This window comes from Myodes glareolus, chromosome 9 (assembly GCF_982192425.1).
Source record: "Myodes glareolus chromosome 9, mMyoGla1.1, whole genome shotgun sequence".
Classification (NCBI taxonomy): Eukaryota; Metazoa; Chordata; class Mammalia; order Rodentia; family Cricetidae; genus Myodes; species Myodes glareolus.
The window spans coordinates 52,560,631-52,567,978 of NC_142034.1; the positions used below are offsets into that span (position 1 = coordinate 52,560,631).

A 7,348-nucleotide genomic window follows, 5' to 3' on the forward strand; every position below is an offset into this window, starting at 1 on the left:
CACATGAGCTCACAGCGAAAAAAGCAGCAGACACAGGGCCTATGTGGGTCTGCACCAGGTTCTCTGTGTATATATTATAGCTTTCAGCTTAGTATTTATACAAGGCTCCTGAGTGTGTGGATGAGTGGATCTCTGATTCTTGTGTCTTTGCTTGGCCTTCTTTTGCTTCTGTTGGTTTGCCTTGTCTAACACCGATGCAATGCTATCATTTTTGTTTTGTCTTGTCATATTTTATTTTTCTATGCTTGGTTATCTCTTAGAAAGCTTTTCTTTTCTGATGAGAAATAAAAAGGGATTGTATCTGGAGGTGTGGATGGAGAGTAACTAAGAGCATTGCCCACAGAGAGGGCATACTCAGGATATACTGTAAGAGAAAGAAATTTGTTTTCGATAAGAAGAAAATATTTAAACACTTAAAAAATTTTCAACCTCAATCCCCTTTCCCCAAATTTTTCTTACAGCTTCTGGATATGTAGCTATATAAACTAACATGTAAATCAGGCATTTTCTTCATCTTAAAGAAATTTATTTTACACAATTCTTTGTTGTAATATAATCTTACCATTTGTTAAAGATAATAACAAAATTGTAAGCCTCTGAGGTGGATTATTTGTTTATTTTTGCACAAGGAATTATACCTTGATTGAATAGTTGATGCTGTAGATATAGGGAATCTTCAGTGTCTCTCAGTGTTGGTGGATATTTTACATTCCTGATACTTAGCACAGATGTGCAGGGCCCATTCCAGAAACTGGTGGGAAGTCTGTCCTAATCACAAGACAGAATTCACTTAATATCTCTTCTTGAAACTCAAGTCAACAACCCAAAACACAAACTTGTAAACCCAACTGTTCTCCCCCTAAAACAATGCAGTCATGCTAACGTGATGCTTACATGTTATTGAATATAAATTGGAATATATTTAAATCTTACAATCCAAAATGAAGCTATCATGTTTCTATGAGAACAAAAGGTTTTGTATGTACAGGGAAAATGCTGCAATCACAGCAAACAACAGGCTCAACTATGAGCCAAGGTGTTTCAGGAGCATCATAGGAATTATGTGCTGTGCTGGCTCATGCAGCACAAAGTACTCAGGCTGTGTGCTCCTATCCACAGGTGTGAGGAAGTCACATGGTGCAACATGGCACACACTGCAGAAAAGCTTCAGATTCAGTGCACATTTGAATTAAGCTGGCCATTGCATATGCACAAATCTCTCATTTTGGACAAAACTTGACAGCTGCCACAGTTGCATCACCCCATATGAAGATAAAATAAACAGCTTAAGAAACTGATGTACAGTGGGGTGGCGGTGGCGCACGGCTCAGTCCCAGTACTTGGGAGGCAGAGGCAGGTGGTCTTGTTCTGGTGGAAGTTTCATTTCAGCCCCTAGCATCCATACACCCAAAGAGTTTGGGATGTTCTGGTGGAAGCTCCAACCCAAGCCCCTCCCCCATCTCTCTCCAAATCCTACTGCATCTCAGAAAGTCCATCAAATGATGACCCCTCTCCCAGAGATGCTCAAGATGCACAGGGTATTTAAACTGCCCCCTGGTAAAGAGACCTGTGGTTTTTTTTTTTGTCTCTCTTTTCAGGCTCCTTTCTGGGGTCTTAAAAATCACCCAGAAGCATTTTCTATATTAAACCTGGGCTTTTTCTACTTCAGTGTGATTTTGTCTGATTTGGATTGTTGAGCCAGCAGAGATGCTTATCGGGGTGCAGAAACTTTTCAGATCTCTGTGATTTCAAGGCCAGTCTGGTCTACAAAGCAAGTTCCAGAACAGTCAGAACTGTTACACAGGAAGTCCTGTCTCAAAAAGAGAGAGAGAGATAAAATGATGTGTGTGTGTGTGTGTGTGTGTGTGTGTGTGTGTGTGTGTGACAGAGGACTTAGTGATTACAAGCACTTGTTGCTATTTCAGAGGATCAGAGTTCTTCTCCTAGCACCATAATCAGACAGGTGCACCTTCAAATACACACATGCAATACACTCCCACTCAGGCGCACAAATTAGTTTATAATATTTTTTTTATAAAAGAATGACAAAATGGGATTTCTCTCCAATGCTCACCTACCTACCAGAGTAGAACTTGAGGCTTGTGAGACTTTGTGCTTGTTCCAAGGCTATTCCTGCCAGTCTCTTTCTCCAGACCATCCGACTTTCCTCTGGATTCTAGGAATCCAGCTTCTGCCCCTCCCTGCCAGGTCAATAGCCAGAGCTGCTAACCTGGCTTCTCAGTGCCTCCCATCTTCTCTGAACTCTGCAGGTGCACTAGCTCTGCCTATGTGAATCTCTGAAGCTCTCCTTCACATTCTCTCTTAGAACACCGTATTTTCCCTATTCCCATTTCTGTCCTTCACTGGCCCACAGGCAGGCTGCTTCTCCCCAGATTCTTATCCAGAATCCTCTAGGATTTTATTTGACAAGACTTAATTCCAAGTTTTGACCTCCCTTTTTGCTATATTGACTTCATTTGAAGTTTAGAAATAACTTAAAACTAAACAGTTGAATATTACAAGTAAAGTTAAGGTTCTTAAATGTGTACAACAGATATAACATGCTGAGTTTATTTATAAATAAGAGAAAATGCTAAAATATCAATAGTTAAATATAAATTTAATAGTCTGAGCTTCTTAAAATCCATACAAAATTAATATATTTAGATCTACAAGCTTTGATTTCATAAATTATTGTTGCATAAAAACAAATTCACATTGCTTTCTTCTGACTGCTTTCCAGAATACAAGGTCACTGAGTGCTCTAGGTAACCAATGCCTCCTACTGACACAGATTGGATTCTCCGAGAAATGAGCCGGGACAGGACAGACTCTGTGACCAGCAACAAATCTACAATGATGCAGTCCCCATAACCAAGTTCTCAGCTTGGCTTCTCCAAAAGACATGCCATGGCAATGGTCAAGGGTTTTATTCATCAGTCAGATAATGGCACATTCATAGGGAAAATAGTTAGAGAATAGCATATCTCCATGTTAATATTCCTCCCAAGAAATGTTATAATGCCTTTTCTGGGCTGGGATCTCAAGATGTGATCTGTGCAGCCCACATAGCTATTGTCACTTTAGTACACACAGTGTGGTGTCACCAAGAGACTCCTGAATCTGCAGTTAGTCTCGGTTCCTTTAATAAGTCCCAAAGGGATAATAAGTATTTAGAAAGTGAGACTTTACACTTTCATCCAACACAAGCCAGTGGTTTGGACAAAGACACTTTATACAATTTTTAAAAAAAAACTTATTTTTTGACAAGTTTATATCTTTTGTGTTAACAATAATAAAACGCAATGATAACAGCAAAATTTCAAAAGTTAAATTTTAAGAAGATTAAGGGTTCATTGTTTTTAGATGCCCTGAAGTCAGTCTCTTGCATAAGGGAAACACGTTTGATGTTAGGGTGTTGGTATGTGGTTTACTTATTGAAGATGGTCCCCGACAGCTGAAACGTATCAGCTATCTACTTAAGTGACTGTCTGATAGGAGAACAGGCTTTTTTCTGTAAATACAGGTTATTGAAAACTGTTTTGTGTCATTACCAGCTGTGACTTATCATTAATAAAATGTGTTCATCAGTCTAACCTGATACCTATAGTCACAAAAGAGAACAACGGGAACCTGCTTCTTTGAGGCAAGACTGGGATGGGGATGGCTGTCTTTCCCTGTCTGGTGTTGCCAAGAGTCATAGTGATCCTGTGGCTCTTGGTCTGAAGTACCAGTTAATTCACATGTTCCAGAAGCTCTTAGATGAAGTCAAAGTGCTCTGTCTGGGCCCAGGTTGTTGCTGAGTGGGTCACCTCAGGCCACCACCTGCAGGACCTGTCTTTCAGTCTCCTTTTTCTTTCTTTTTTAAACACAAATATCTTTTTTCTTAAAAAATAAAATCCTACTTCCCCCATTTTTCCCAAATAGCCATGATTAACTTAAAAAACACGTGTATATTAGGCCAGACATGTAGCTTCAAAGTACTCCACTGTAGGGAACCTAAATATTAACATGTTGAAAGAAAAGCAGAATCTAGCATAACACAAGAAAATCCTTTATTATTTCAGGCTCTTCTTCTATAGGAACCAGCACTGTTACATTATTTCCATTTAGAAAATTCTGGTCTAATTTTGTATCCTTCTTCCTTCTGATGTAATCCAAACTGTGATATCGTCCAATGCCAGGTTGACAAGATCATCAAATCACAGAAGTCTATCAACAATTTCTTGATCACTTTTCATCACAATGCCAATTATTGTTCCTATACACTTGCCCATAAGTTCTAATGGCAGGAGCTGCCGCAGGTTCACATTGCATTACAATCCATGGTCATGCATGTAGTATGCTTCACTTTAACAGTGCAGTACTTCCTTCCAGATGTGGCAGCCATGCTTGGTCAGCACACAGCTGGTGAATGACACAGACCTTTGAATCCTCATCGCCTTTATCTTGCAGCAAGACTGACTGAGGCTCCCCACATACTTGACTGCAGCAAAACAAGCAAACCTTCCCAAGGTGGACAGTGCTTGACCAAATGGCAGTGCCCCCAAAAGGGCAAGGGCAGATCATACATGAACACGAAACTAGCAGTGTGAGCCTGGAGTCGCCTCTGCTGCTTTGACACGAGGTGGCGCTAGGAACCAAGGTTTCCATCAATTCTGAGGCAACCAGCGCTAAAGGCAATATGAGCTTGGTGAGAAAGGGTAGGGCAACTTCAGGGGAGGGGTCCATGTAAATAAATATCTGTGAACTCTCATTGCTTTATGAGTAATTGCTAATTCATTTCTATTCATTAAGATGAGCTTAATAAGTCATTCTTTAGGCAGTGGAGAAGTTAATTTTACATCTCCCAGAAAAGTCACACCACAGTTGGTCAACAAGTATTTGAGCTTCTGGAAATGAGACTACACACTAGATGCAGATATGAACTAATGTGAAATTATATATAATGAACTGCTATTTAAAACATATTATCAGAATATGCAAATTCAAGAAATTTAATTTATTTGCTGTTTCTTTTCTTGTCTTAAGTCTCAAGAGTTCAAGAGAAGTTAGAAATGATTCTACAAAGAGTATGTACCAAGTGTGTGGTTTTTCAAACTTCTAGGATCACACCTTATCAAATTAGACTAATATTTATAAACCCAACCATAATATTTTGCAGTAAAATAATCATCTATCTGGGAGACCTTTTTTAAAAAAAATATTTATTTTACATACCAACCACAGTTCCCTTTCCCTCCTCTTCTTACCCCCCAACCCACATTTTCTCTTTAGGAAGGAAGGGCACATAGTTGGAAATCATTTTAATGTAAATCTTGAAAAACTTGCCACATATGTTCTAGCTTAAAACAATCTATTAAATAACAATGTTTTGAAAGTAATGAAAAAAAATTTCAGACGATAGAGATAAGAAGAATCTTTTGTTTTGTTCTTAAGTAAAATGACAAGCAAAAGACTCATTGTTGACAAAATTAATTATTAACTGACAAAGAGAAAGCCTCGATGACAAGTGGTGCTGATAAACTGGACACCTGCAGGTAGAAGAACCATCCTCTCTTCTCACCTTGCAGAACACTCAACTTCAAATGCACCAAAGACATCAACATAAGACTCGAAACCCTGGATCTGCTAGTGGGAAATCGGGGAAAACACTTCCTGATGCAGGCACAGCTAAGGCCTCTCTAAAGAGGATGCTAATCATCAAGAAAATGGGACAAATTGTCAAATGAGACCAGATATTGTTTAAAAGATGTTATTTGGAGCTCATAGATGGAAACCATGGCCATTATGGCTGGGGGCATGGCAGCAAACAGGCAGGCATGGGGCTGGAGGAGTAGCTGAGTGGTGTGGGAAGTCCTTCTGTATATGTGCTGCTTTTATTGATTAATGAATAAAGAAGCTGTTTTGGGCCTATGCAGGACCAATAGAGATAGGAGGGGAAAAGTAAACTGAATACTAGGAAAAAAAGGCCGAGTCAGAGAGATACCATGTAGCCACCAAAGAGGAAAGACTCAAGCTGCCAGCTGGAACCTTGTCGGTAGGCCACAAGCCTTGTGGTAAAATATAAAATAATGGAAATGGGTTAATTCCAGATATAAGAGCGAGCTAGCAATATGCTTAAGTGATTGGCCAAGCAGTGACTTAAATAATACAGTTTTCTCTATGGTTATTTCAGGGGTCTGGGCCTCCGGGAACAAACAAGCGGCCTCCCACCACAGCTGAGAGCTTACATCATGACCCATGAGCACATAGCAGAAAAGAGAACTGTGTGGGTTTTTGAATCCTCAAAGCCTGGCCCTAGTGACACACCTCCTCCAACAAGGACACACTTCAAACCCTCTCCAAACAGCTGAATAAACTAAGGACAAACATTCAAATATATGAGCTATGGGGGTCATTCTCACTCACTACCAGAGGATCTCAGCACACCCAAAAATGACTATTCATAAACCAAAAAAAAGACAAACACTTCTGTGGATGAGAAAAAAGAATTCTTAATCATTGTTGGTAGGAGTTATAGCAGTCTGAATAATCAAAATATATTGTATCAGAAAAATATTTTAACAGAACACCACAGCAATGGCCAGGGAGGAGTGTTGCTTGCTCACTTGCTCTTGAGGGCTTGCTCAGTCTGCTTTCTTACCCACCCCAGGACTACCTGCCCTGGGGTAGCACCACCAAAAATGGGCATGGCCCTCCTGTATCAATCATATTTTTCCAGGAAGAGATTCATACAACAGGCACCTTCCACGAAGCCTTTTATCCTGAATTGGATCACAAGGTTATATGTGGTAGAAAGAATTAAGTCCTTATGTTGTTTTGACCTACACATGTGATCTATGATATGTGCACACACAGACACACAGACATGCACACATACAACATACATATACACATATACCACACACACCATATATATGCATATACATACACTGTAAGAACACACACATGCATACACACACACACACACCACATAAACATAAATAGATAAATGTTAATATGAAAGAAATAACAGCCTCTCAGAGACTGTGAGCAGCCCTGTGCTAATATTATGGGTCAGGCACTAACTTGGGCCCAAGTTCTGTCTCTAAGAGTTTCCATTCTATTCTGTAGAAGAGACAGAAAGAAAACAAACTTGCGCTGTTACACGGTAGCAAGTGACAAACAGAAGAATAAAGGAAAGTAAATTCTGGGGCGGCAGTGCTGCTTCAGAAAGAGGGTAGCGAGTTTCTAACTAGTAGAAAGTCATCCTAAGAGAAAGGTGAAGCCAGCGCAAAGGTCTAGAGGTGAGCAAGTTCTTGGTGTGTTCAAGGAAAACTGAGCAGTAGGAAGGTAGAGCAGACAG

General features: G+C 39.9%; 1 pseudogene; it reads right to left on the minus strand.

Annotated features, from left to right (window-relative positions):
• Positions 1–4,032: 4,032 nt before the first annotated feature.
• On the minus strand, positions 4,033–4,241 carry LOC148120906 (U6 snRNA-associated Sm-like protein LSm5 pseudogene; annotated as a pseudogene).
• Between the last annotated feature and the right edge of the window lie 3,107 nt (positions 4,242–7,348).